This window comes from Lupinus angustifolius, chromosome LG13 (assembly GCF_001865875.1).
Source record: "Lupinus angustifolius cultivar Tanjil chromosome LG13, LupAngTanjil_v1.0, whole genome shotgun sequence".
Taxonomy (NCBI): Eukaryota; Viridiplantae; Streptophyta; class Magnoliopsida; order Fabales; family Fabaceae; genus Lupinus; species Lupinus angustifolius.
The window spans coordinates 6,449,216-6,463,592 of NC_032021.1; positions in this window are offsets into that span (position 1 = coordinate 6,449,216).

Below are 14,377 nucleotides of genomic sequence, written 5' to 3' on the forward strand. Positions count from 1 at the left end.
GCAGTGCCATAATATTTTCTGGGCCTCATTTTCATCAACACATCGTCTAATAATATCATCGGTTCCTTCTTTAAACAAGTACGATTCATCCTAGACGTATTGATTCACTCTTTTGAGAACAAATTTCTTTTGCTGATAATTAAAATGTTCAGTAATTATACCCGACGCTTTATAATTGACCATATCAACAAACCATGGTCTTGTTTGAAGTTGAAATAACTTTTCATCAGGAAATGTTTCTACTATTTCTTGTTCTCTTAACGTGACTTTTGTATTCACCAATCTTGACAAATGATCCGCCACTTGGTTTTCTTTACCACTTTTGTCACAGATTTCTCAGTCAAATTCCTGCAAAAGCAACACCCATCTAATCAATCGTGGCTTGGAGTCGGGTTTCTTTAGAAGATATTTGATTGCGGCATGATCAGTATATATAATTGTTTTTGCCCTAATCAAATAGCTTCTAAATTTTTCCAATGCAAACACTATTGCTAGCAGTTCTTTTTCAGTTGTCTCATAATTGATTTGTGCTTCATTTAGAACTTTGCTAGCATAATGTATTGCATGAAAACCTCGTTTCTTTCTCTGTCCTAGAACTGCACCAACTGCATAATCACTTGCATCACACATTAGTTCAAAAGGGGATTTCCAGTTTGGTGCAGTAATGACAGGAGCAGTTACCAAGCATAATTTTAATTGTTTGAATGCTTCTAAACATGAATCATCAAAGTTAAAAACATAATCTTTTAAGAGTAAGTTGCACAAGGGCTTAGCTGTTTTGGAGAAGTCTTTGATGAATCTACGATAGAACCCATCATGTCCGAGAAAGCCTATGATTCCTTTAACATTTGTTGGAGGAGGCAGCTTTTCGATCACTTCTATCTTAGCTTGATCAACTTCTAATCATTTGGCTGAAATTTTGTGCCCGAGTACAATTCCTTCAATGACCATGAAATGACATTTTTCCCAATTCATAACCAAATTTGTTTGTTCGCATCTTTCCAAAATTGTCTCCAAATTTTTCAAACAAGCTTCAAAGGAGTCTCTGAATACGGAAAAATCATCAAAGATAGCCAGCATGCATCTTTAAAAAGTTGTAGGAGCATTACATAGTCCAATGGCATTTTTCTGTATGCATAAACACCAAATGGACATGTAAATCCCGTCTTTTCTTGGTCCAATGGATCCACAACAATTTGATTGTATCTGGAATACCCATCCAGGAAACAGTAGAAGGCTCTTCCGGCTAATCTTTCCAACATTTGATCCATGAAGGGTAGGGGAAAATGATATTTTCTTGGGGTGGCGTTAAGTTTGCGGTAATCAATGCAAACTCTCCAACCAGTAACAGCTCTGCTTGGAATGCATTCATTGTTCTCATTTCGAATTACCGTCATTCCTCCTCTTTTCGGCACCACTTGAACTGGACTTACCCATTTGCTATCTGAAATGGGGTAAATCATGCCAGCTTCTAACATTTTCACAATCTCTTTCCTTACCACTTTCTTTATTACTAGATTAAGTCTTCTTTGTGGTTAAGCACAAGGTTTGTAATCATCTTCCATCATAATTTTATGCATGCAATATGATGGACTAATGCCTTTGAGATCTTTTAATGTCTATCACAGTGCTTCTTGATGCTTCTTCAAGACTTGTATAAGTTTTTCTTCTTCCAATTTGGACAGCTTACTGTTGATGATTACTAGATTGTTGTCTTTCCTATTTAAGAAAACATATTTTAAATGGGATGGTAATTATTTCAATTCCAGTTCTGATTCCTTCACTACTAGTCTACTTGGATTTTGGTGAAGGAACAATTCATCAGAAAAATGTTTGATGATTTCTTCCTCTACTCTATTTTCTTGCATCTCTAATGATTTGTCAGGTTGAGGGTGTTCTGCACAAATTTCTTCAACAACACCTAGCTGCAGACATTGCCCTTTATCCTTCACATGATGCATTGCATGGAAAATGTCAAATTCAATTTCGCCGTCTACAACTCGGACTAGTAATTTGCCATTTTCCATGCCAATCCCCATTTTTGCTATCCTCATAAAGGGTCTCCCTAGAATGAGTGGGATCTCCGTATCTTCGGTAATGTCAATGACACAAAAATCAATCGGGATCAAGAATTTGTCCACTTTGAAAAGAACATCATCTGCAACCCTTTCAGGATATTTAATATATCTATCTGCTAGTTGCAATGACATCCTTATAGGCTTTAATTGAATTCCTCCAATTCTTTTTATCATGGACAATGCCATCAAACTCACGATGGCTGCAAGATCAATGAGAGCTTTTCCTACGGATACATATCTAATAGTAACAGGAAATATCACACTTCCTTGGTCTTTTGATTTATGAGGGATGTTTGCTTGAAGAACAGCACTACAAGTGGCATTGAGTGAAACAACTTCCTTTTCTTGATAACTCCATTTTTTGGATAACAATTCTTTCATGAACTTGGAGTAAATTGGCATTTGCTCCAAGACCTCAGCAAATGGGATGTTGATTTGCAGAGTTTTGAATATTTCCATGAATCTTGCGAAGTGTTCTTCTTTCTTGGCTTTTAATGGAGCTACCGGGTAGGGTATTTTTTCTGTACTAGTGGGTGTTGTTTTTCTTTTCTTCTTACCTCACTAGTCTCTTTTTCCTTTTCTTCTTTTTTATTTTATTTTTATTCTTTATTTTGTTCCTCTCATCTCTTTTTTTGTTTTTCAACTCCACCTACTATCTTCCTACTTCGAGTTGTAATACTTCCACAAAATTCTGACTTGACCAGATAAGTTTTTGTCTAGTTGTTGATTTGTTCTTCTATTTTTGTGAGTGTATCACTAGTGTTCTGTGGATGGTTGATAGTGGTTTGCATGAACTAGTTGATAATTTTCTTCAATTCATCATGATAAGTGTGAGTTGATTGGAAGGCATAGACATTCTGATTGTTTTCAAAATCCTTACACCAAGAACTTGCTCTGATGGATCATATTGAGCTTGAATTGAAATTTTTGATGAATTGCTCAATTTCTTGTTGTAAATCAACATGTTGGTCCATGTCTGAAAATTTGAGATCAAAACGAATCATTTTGTCTATTTCCAAAAGAAAAGAGATTCGGATGTAAAGAAATCATAATTTACATCTTTATATAAATTAAAATAATTTGTACAAAAGCAAGAATAAATTAATGCACAATTATTTGATGAATGACATATAAATATGAAATATTCTATTATTTAAGCAATTCCCCAGCAACAGCGCCAATTTGTTGAAAGATATTTTGGGAAAAGGGAAGGAGGAGGCTTTCCCCTCTCATTCCGGCAGTAGTGCCAACTTTTTGACAGCGGAATTCCTCTTCTTCTTCGGTGTGCTCTTTTTATTTGATTACGTAAGAGAACTCGGTTTTATTCTTTGTTCATCATCTCGGCTTTGTTGAAATAAATTTCAACGCTGGTATAATGATTTCAAGAATATTTCAGTTACAACTTACTTCTTAATAATCATGTGAATGAGTTATTCCTTCTTTGCCCCATCTCGGATTTGTTAGAATAAATTCTAACGTTGGTGCAATGGTATTGAAGCAATCCCTTATTACATAATTATTAAGTACCTTTGAATACCATCTCAGTTTTGTGGAATAAATTCCAACACCGGTTTAATGGTATTCTAATGTACAAAAGTGATGAATAGTTAGTAGTTAGAAACAAATAAATAAATAAAGAACAAAAGAAGAATAAATTTAAGTGACCTTTTATTTATTTACTCATTTTCGGGTTTATTTTATTAACAAACCAAACTTCTTCCTTAAGGAAGGTTGGTATTAAAGAATAAATAAATTGCGGAAAGTAAATAACAATAAATAAAAGTTAGTAAGTTAGTTTCATCACTTTTGTATATTAAAAGGTGTTTCAACAAATAAATTTATTGATAACACTTTACTATTTTATAATTTACACCTCTTTCAAGATTCAATTGTAGTATAGTATAGGGTTATGTCGAACCACAAGGAATTGCCTAATAGAATGAATCATATGAATATGTCAAAGCACAAATAATGAGTTAAACATATTTTGATGGTTTTTTGTTTAATTTGAACATAAACAATTTAACAAGAAAAATAAACTATATATTAACAAATTCTTGAGGAGACAAGATCATTTTGAATAAGGAAAATATTTCTCAACTTCTTATGAATTTGAACTACTTAGACAAGTTCTTATGTTTTACTTTGATTAACTCCAAACACCAAGTTCTAAAATCCTCCTTTTAGTGTATATCCTAAAATGGTAGAATCATAAACACTTATATTCATCACTTAAACAATACTACGACCATAAAAGAGATTAGGTTGTCACACCCTAACAATTGGACTCTAATATTGAAGTAGTAATGAATATAAGATCTTAAGAAAAGTATGCTTCACTTGTCAAATAAACTAAGTAGTACAACCACTTCTTAGTTTATTTGTTAAGTGTTTGAGACAAGTAATTTTTTTCACTTGAAATCATTTTTTAGGTGATAAATCTAAAAAGAGCATTAAGTACTTCTCAAACAAATAAAATTAACCAAAGCACCAACTTGAATGATTAAAATTCAAACCTTTTAGAATATAAGAATAAGTAGAAATACATAACCATATTCAAAAGAAATTGTTAGGAGCATGAGCCATCCATCCAAGGATTGGATGCTTTGAGTTCCAAATGAGATTACAAAATTGATTTTTGCATCTCATTTGCCTTCTCCTTTTCTCCTCGTGAATTCTAAACTAAAATTACAAACTTACATGAAATAAAGCTCATAAAAACTAAGACAAGAAGAGAGAACTTCAGAGAAGAATTTATAGTGAGAGATATGTGAATTTGATATGAAATGGATTTCTTTTGCTCGAGTGAAATGCTCTCTATTTATAGAAATTCTTTCTGGGCTGTTGAGCTACTTGTCAGCCCCGCTAAGTAGCTGACTAAACCCTTCAGCATGGGTTTGGTCCCTTGATCAAGTAGCTTTGTCACCTCCTTATGCTTGACTCATCATAGCTAGTTGTGGGCTATGAAATCAGCTATTGTGAACTACACTGAAAAGCCTATGGTGGGGTACTTGAGGTGAGGTCATTGGTGACTTCATGGTTTCCTTGATGGTTACGTCTAGTCTAGGTGCACATCGCTTAGCACACGTGTTGCACCACTAAGCTGCTTGTTCAGCAGCTTTGACCGTGCTGACTAGGACCTGGCCTAATGCTTGCTGATCTGGTCACGAGTCTGGTTATCCGCTAAGCTGCTTCGTTGGACCGCTAAGCTGCTTGGGCATGTGCCAAGCTTGTGTCTGACCATGTCAAGCTGAATTCTGACCGTGTCAGGACTAGTCTGGTCCTACGCTGAGCGGCCAAGCAGGTCCGCTCAGCTGCTTGCTTGAGCAACTTGGTCCAGGTTAGGCTGGTGTCCAGGTCAGCTTAGCAACTTGGTCTAGGTCACCTTGGTTTTTTACTTCTTTTCTTTTTTACCATGAGTCTTTTTTCTCTTCTTTTCTTCATTCTAAATCTTACAAAATACATAAAAAAGAAATACACATACAAATATATAAGATTGTGATATTTTATACAAAAAATATTATTTTAAGTTGGTTTTTCTCAATTATGCTTAAGATAAGTGCCATAAAAGTGTATGAAATTTAGGTATGTTTGGCACTTATCACATCGAAAGAGTTGTTGTCTGCCGAACCACAATAACTTAAACTAGCACCATTACAGGATAAACCACCCACGTTCATAAAACTGTCTTCATTAATCTCGAACAGTTTTCTAGCAATCATTGACCAATTATGCCCATCTTTGTTTCTAAAGTTGGCATAATACTCCCTAACTAGAGCATGGTAGATGTTACCTTTTAATTCCAAGAAGGGGAAAGCCCCTTGAGCTTGCAAACCATGCAGAAAGTCGAAGTTTTGTTCCGCTAACCAAGTCAAATTCACAAACCGAATGTATGTTGGTTTCCTCCCCTGAAATTTGAGTAACCGAGTTTCTTGCAGAATTAGTGAATAGTACGAGTCCATGTGGTCCTGCCTTGCTTGTTGAGGTGGCATGACTTTTAGGGCACATGGTGGATGTTGAGCGGTTGTCTTGATTCTCATAGCACGTCCTCTCTCCATTGCTATTAAAACGAAAACGTAATGAAAGTTTAATGGAGGGATTGAGGGAAACCTAGTGTAGGGTTTTCAATTTGGGGAAGACTAATTCCTTGGAAATTGGAGATGGAGAAGCCGGTTTATGGAGTGGAAATGGAGTGAGGTGATTCGGTTTGGGCTAGGTCAGAGCTTAGGGATGATGTTGGACTTGTTCCTTTGAGATTTGAGAGAAAAAATGATGAATGGGGTTTTGAAAATTGCAAAGAAACGCTTTTGTTTATGATATACTAATGTCGTTAATCGATTAACAACATTACTTAATCGATTAACTTGAGTTAAAAATACCCGGTTTTAAAAAGTTTGCCGAGGTAATTGATTAACTTATGGCCTTAATCGATTAAATGCATCAGATACAACGTTTTGGATGTTTAAAAGCATGCCGGGATTTCAAAATCTTTATTAAATCAGTTTTAAGAAATCACATACATATATAAGGCTTTTATAGATAGAATCACGGATCATACAAGGAATAGTTAGCATTCAACATGTTTTTCATATTAAAGCATACAAGGCAAATAAATCATGCAAGGCAATTACATAAGGTCAATCAAGATATTTTAAATCAAGGATTCCTTGTTCTCTTCGAAGAACATAGAAGGTATCTCGTGATAGGGGATTGGTGAAAATATCCGCTAATTGCTTAGATGTTTCAACAAATTCTAACACACAGGCACCTTTTTGAACATGATCATGCAAAAAATGATGCCTTATTTCAATATGCATGGTTCTATAATGCAAGACGGGATTCTTGGAAAGGTTAATGGTACTTGTGTTATCTCACTTAATAGGGATCTTTTCTAATATGAGCCCAAAGTCCTTAAGTTGCTTCTTCATCCAAAGGATTTGAGCGTAACACACACCAGCAGCAATGTATTCCGCTTCAGTGGTGGACAAAGCAACGCATGCTTGATTTTTACTATGCCATGCCACTAAGGAACTACCTAATAGGTGACAAGTCCCACAAGTGCTTTTTCGATCCAACTTACACCCAGCGAAGTCAAAATCGGAGTACCCTACCAAGGATAAGGAGCCATCCCTAGGATACCATAATCCCATATTTATAGTTCCCTTTAAATATCTCATGATACGTTTTACAACAATATCATGTGATTCTTCTGGAAAAGCTTGAAATCTAGCACACATACAAACGCTAAACATAATATCAGGGCGACTAGAAGTTAAGACAATAAGGAGCTAATAATCCCACGATATTTAGTTACCTCAATCGCTTTTCCCTTTTCATCTTAGTTAAGATAACATGTGGATGTCATAGGTGTAGATGTATCTTTACATTGCTCCATATCGAATTTCTTTCATAATTTTGGCATGACTTCGATGGATTAATGAAGATGCCACTTTCCATTTATTTAATTTGAAGCCCAAGGAAGAAAGTCAGCTCACCTATCATCGACATCTCAAACTCCCTCTGCATAAACTCAGAAAATTACTTACAAAGGATGTCATTAGTAGATCCGAAGATAATATCTCCAACATATATTTGTACAAGTAAAACATGATTATCTAATCTACGGATAGAGAGAGTGGTGTCGACCAAGCCTCTTTCGAACCCTTTTTTCAAGTATAAATGAACTCAATCTATTGTATCAAGCTCTAGGAGCGTGTTTTAGGCCATATAGGGCCTTCTTGAGTTTATACACATGGTTCGGGTATTTGAAGTTTTCAAACCCTGGTGGTTGGTGTACGTACACCTCCTCTTGAATATAACTATTTAAAAATACGCTCTTAACATCCATTTGGAATAGTTTAAATTTCATGATTGATGCAAAAAGACAAGAACATCCTAGTGGTCTCAAGTCTGGCTACAGGAGCGTAGGTCTCATTATAATCGATGCCCTCCTATTGGTTGTAGCCTTTGGCCACTAAGAGAGCCTTATTTCTTATTATTCAGCCAAATTCATCTAGCTTATTACGAATGACCCATCTGGTGCCAATCACAGGATGATCTTTTGGTTTGGGGACCAAGTCCCACACATTATTTCGCTTAAACTGATTTAGCTCTTCTTGCATAGCTATACCCTAGTATACATCCTCGATGGCTTCATCAATGGTCTTTGGCTCTATTTGAGATACAAATGCAACAAAATTACATAAATTATGTAAAGAACAACGGGTTACCACTCCCATAGATATGTCACCTAACACCTTATCGAGTGAATGATCCTTTTTGGTTTTCCATGCAATAGGCATGTCCTGATGTTTTTCTTCTACTATTTGCTCAACATCTTCTTGTTGTATTTGACTCATGTCCTTGGATTGCACTTCTTCTAGTGTACTTGAAACATCATCAGAAAAGACCTTTCTCTTCTCTTTTGGAGATGATTCCTCAAAATGAACATGAATAGACTCTTCTACTTGCATGGTATATTTATTGAACACACGAAATGCCTTACTATGTAATGAATACCCTAGGAATATGCTCTCATCAGCCTTCGAGTCAAATTTTCCTAAAGATATTTTTCCATTATTTAAAATAAAACATTTTCACTCGAATGCATGAATATGAGCAATATTCGGTTTTCGACCTTTAAGAATTTCATAAGGTGTTTCCAAAAAATTAGGCCTAAGTAGTATTCGATTAATTACATAATAGGCAGTGTGAACTGCATCAGCCCAGAAATATTTTGGTGCCTTGCTCCCATTTAGCATAGTCCTCGCGAGTTCCTCTAGAACTCTATTTTTCCTCTCAACAACTCCATTTTGTTGAGGGGTGCGGGGAGCTGAGAACTGATGCATGATGCCATGCTTAATACAAAACTTCTTAAATTTATGATTTTCAAATTCTCCGCCATTGTCGGATCGTATGTAAATAATTTTCAGGTTAGACTAGTTTTGGATTTGTTTGGCTAGACATTTAAAAGATTTATAAGCATCGCTCTTTGACACTAAAAACAAGGTCCATGTGAATCTAGAAAAATCATCAACAATTACCAAAGAACTTCCACCAAAACTCATAATTTGCGACGGTCCAAACAAGGCCATATGGAGAAGCTCCAAAGGTCTAGTAGTGGATATCACATTCTTTTTATTAAAGGAATTCTTTACTTTTTACATTTTGACACATGTCACAAGAATCCTGAGTTTTAAAATCAAATTTTGGAAGATCGATTACCAAATTATTTTTAGCCAATTTTTCTAAATGCATCACGTGAATGTGAGCGACACGTCTCTGCCAAAGCCAGATGTCATCTTCTTTTGAAATAAAACATTTTTATTTAACATGTCTATGCCAAAGCTATATGTAATTGATTAACCAGTGCAACATAATGAAACAGAAAACAGTTGTAACAGAAACACTGATTTAATATAAAAGTAGTTGAGTTAATCGATTAAGTCACCACGTTAATCGATTAAGTCACGACGTTAATCGACTAATTGGCACATTAAAATACATGGTTCAAAAGGTAAACTTCTCATATGTTATGCACAACTTATATACATGTTCTAGCAATTATATTTGAATTGTCAATCTTCCTGGTGCTAAGATTCTTCCTTTGTTGTTGTCTCAATAGGTGACGAAAACCCGTTTCTATTAATGACAAGTCTAGGAATTTTGACTTGTCTCCAGTCATATGTCTTGAACAGCCGCTATCAAGATACTAGTTTTTCCCATATGTTCGATGACATACCTGCAAAATGGATCACCTGCTAGTTTCAGGTATCCAAATTATGTTGGGTACTTTTCTGTTAGTAACGAGGAAGTTATCTCCCTTTCTTACCCCAAGCGTAAACACCACTAGGTATCCCATATCTCTTGATGTAACAGGAATGAGAGGTGTGGCTATGTGTGCCACAATAGAAACATGTAGGGACTCTAATTATCTTATTAGACTTTTTATATGGACGAGTTAGAGGTCTCCTATATGGTCTATTTCTATGGGATGGGGGAACATACCCTAATCTAGTATGGTCACCAACATTTCTCGTTTTACTAAGCAGAGTGTCTAATTGGTGTTTACTATTTATAAGTTTTGTGAGTTTTTCATTTAGTTTAAAATTCTAGTTTTTCAAGTCCTCGCAAAACTCACAAGTAGTTGTTTGACATAAATTATTTTTAGAGCAGTCGCATGAAGTACAAGAAAAAATTAGATCTAAAGTTTCATTTTCCAATTTTAGCTAATCTAATTCTTTTTGTAATTGAACTATTTTATGATCATTTAACAAAATTATTCTCTTTCTATCAGCACTAACTTTTGCTAATTTTTTAAGCTCTTCATGCATCTCGACATAAGCATCATATAAAACATCATATGAGGGAGAATCAGAAGAAGATGATGATTTGTCAGAATATACCTCATTTGTAGCATCCTTACTACTTAATCCGCAAGCCTCATCTGTTATGGTTATTAGGCACAACTTTGTAGTCTCCTCTTCATCTGAGGTGCTTGATGTTGTTTCTTCCTCCGGTACATCCCAAACAATGTATGCCTTTTTCGATTTGAAGTCTCGGGGAGTGCTCTTCTCTTAATCAACTTTCTTCAAGTAAGTGGGGCACTGAAACTTCATATGACCTGGCTAACCATATTCATCGAAAGTGAAACACTCGTTGTTCTTTCCTTTCTTAGTTGATTCTCGCGCTTCTTTCTTTTGAAATCGTCTAAATCCTCCTTTCTTCTTTAAGAACTTTCCAGATTTTCGCACAAGAAGGTTTAGCGTTTCTTCATCAATGTCTGAATTAGAGTCGTCTTTTTCCATCTCTTCATTGGGTTGTGATGTTGAAGGTTTAAGAGATATTCCTTTCTTTTTCTTATCAGACTCCTCATGCATGGTCAAATGCCCAAGCTCTATCTCATGCTCTTGAAGCTTTCCGAACACTGTTGCCAAAGGCATGGAATCTAGATCCTTGGACTCCATGATTGCCGTCACTTTAGGTTGTGTCAAGACAACGTAAAACTTTATTAGTGAGTTCTCCTCTGGTAAACATTTTATCTAGAGCAATAAGATGATTAATAATGTGAGTGAATCGCTTTTGCATGTCGCCAATCAATTCACTCGGTAGCATACGAAATAATTCGTATTCACGTGTCAACGCGTTTAGCCTGGCGCGCTTGACCTCACTAGTGCCCTCGTGAGTCACTTGTAAAGTGTCCCACATTTCCTTGGCACTTTGACATTGAGACACTTGAAAGAATTCATCATAAGATAGAGCCAAGGTAATTATATTTTTGGCGCAAAGGTTGAAATGGACCTTCTTGCGCTCCTCATCGGTTCATAAGCTATTGGGCTTTTCTTTTGGTTCGCCATCTACTAAGTGAAGTGGGACGAAAGGGCCACTGATTACGGATTCCCAAATATCTGAATCAATAGCCTTTATGAAGATCTTCATTCGGACTTTCCAGTAGGCGTAACCCTCGCCACTGAATACGGGAGGGCGGTTAATGGATCCGCCATCACTACTAAAGGGGTTGGTGGAACCCATTTAAATTCCCTAAGGATCACGCGGATACGGTTGAGCTAGCACGTCGTACTAGCTCTGATACCACTTGTTAGGTATTAGTGGTCTAGACACACCTAGAAGGAGGGGGGTTGAATAGGTGTAGGATCATCGCTTCTTGCACCAAAACCCAATTCTGGAAACAGCACAGTTAATCAATTAACACCTAGTCTTAATCGATTAACACATGCATAAAACAAAATGATCAGAGAGGCAAATTGCACAGTTATTTACAATCAATTGAACAAAGATTAAGCATATATATTTAAGCATTATTAATAAGCATATGGCAATGAATAACTATGCAAAATATCAGCTATAAATTCAAATTGAAACAACAAGAAAAGTAAAGAAGATTTAGGGAGTAAAAAGCGTGCAAAGATGGATTTTTATCTTGGTTCGTTTGCGGTCCTCTACAAACTACATCCAGGCCTCCCCTTCTGATCTTGGGAGATTTTCTTCTTCACAATATTGAATATACGTATGATTACACACACCAATTCAATTACAAGAACATAGGATGCTTCTTTCTTGAAATCTAGAACACCTAAACCCTTGGTTTGACTCTACCTATCGCCTGAGAAAACCTTTCTCGCGAAACAGCGCCACCTAAGATTCTTGTCCTCAAATCAAGACCTCCTAGTCTCGGTGAAGAATCCCAATCTCTATGGTGGTACGAAACCAAGAGATAAGCAATTTTGACAGTTGGATTCGTTGCAAAGAGTTAAATGGTTAAAACATAAATCAATTATAACAAATAACAGATCTGTTAATTGATTAAGACTAGTCGTTAATCGATTAACCAGTACAGCAGAGTGAAACCAAAAATAGTTGTAACAAAAACACTAATTTAATAGAAAAACAGTTGAGTTAATCGATTAAGTCATCACGTTAATCGATTAACTTGCATATTAACATACATGGTTCAAAAGGTAAACTTCTCATATGTTATGCACAACTTCTATACATGTTCTAGCAATTATATTATGCCTAATATACAGATATAACATATATGATTAATGCATGAACATATTATGCAAGACTAGATTGTGGGACACTTCTACAATACTTAAGTTTTCATAAAAGATAGTAGGAGTCTGATGAGTGACATGTAGCTCCTTGAATAGGGACTCAGTCTAGATGATTTCTTGAGAAGCTAAGGCTAAACTTCTATATTTTGCTAAACTTCAAAAACAACATACTAAATCAATGTCCAACTAAATTATTATATTTTTAGTTATAAGTGATTTATTAGAAAAGATTGTTCATCACCACTATTAAAAGAACAAAAGTAACACATCAGTACTATTGAATGGATTAAAGTTATAAGTGATTATCCTATAGGGTTAATGTAATTTATTAAAAAAATTGATCACCATTAACAATCTTCTATAGAAGGTGTACTACATGTTGAAGGACTCAAGCACAAACTTCTAAGCATAAGTCAATTATGTGACCAAGGCTTCCATGTGGCATTCTACCCAGATTATATATATATATATATCTGTGTGTGATTGACATAGATTCATCTTTACCTATAACATATTTAGTTGCAAATGATAATCATCATGCATGGCTTTGGCATTTAACAATTGCTCATATACATATGGATCATTTAAATAAACTTATAAGAAAGATTTAGTTGTTGGTTTACCCAAAATGAATTTTGTTAAATACAAACTATCTAGAGCTTGTCAAATGGGTAAACAAACAAAAACCTATTTCAAACCTAAGCATATGGTTTCTTCCGATAGACCATTGCAGTTACTACATATTGACTTGTTTGGCCCCTCAAGGACAAAATTTTATGGTGTAACTACTATGTTCTTGTTATAGTAGATGATTTTTCGAGATACACTTGGACACTCTTCTTAGTTCATAAGAATGAGGCATTCAAAGCCTTTAGCGTTTATGCTAAAAGAGTCCAAAATGAAAAATCGCTAAAAATCGCTGCTATAAGAAGTGATCATGGGGAAGAATTTCAAAACTCTTCTTTTGAAGAATTTTGTGATGATCTTGACATTAGTCACAATTTTTCTGCTCCTAGAACACCACAACAAAATGGTGTTGTAGAGAGAAAGAATCGGTCTTTAGAAGAACTGGCTCATATAATGTTGAATGAAACTAACCTCCCAAAATATTTCTGGGATGATGCAGTAAGTATTGCATGTAATGTTTCAAACCGAGTTCTTATAAGACCAATTCTTAAAAAAAAACCCTTATGAACTCTTCAAAGGTAGAAAACCAAACATTTCTCATTTGCATGTATTTGGTTGTAAATGCTTTGTTTTGAATAATGGTAAGGATAACTTAGGCAAATTTGATGCAAAAGTTGATGAAGGCATCTTCATAGGCTAGTCTCTTACGAGTAAAGCTTATAGAGTCCTTAATAAAAGAACTCTAGCCATGGAAGAATCCCTTCATGTATCTTTTGATGAAACCAACCCTAAGATAAAGGATGGGTTAACTCTTGATGAGGAGGAATTGCCAAGTTCATCCTCAAATGAAATTTATATTATTGAGCCTACAACTGATACCGAGAATTTGAAAATGAATGTAACCTACCATCTCAAGAGGAGCATATTCATACAAATTTACCAAAATAATGGAGAACTCATCGAGATCATCCAATTGATAACATTATTACAGAATTAAATATGGGTATCACTACCCGACGAATGCTTGATAAAGCATGTCTAAACATGACCTTCGTCTCTCAAATAGAGCCCTTCAAGATTGATGAAGCAATCAAG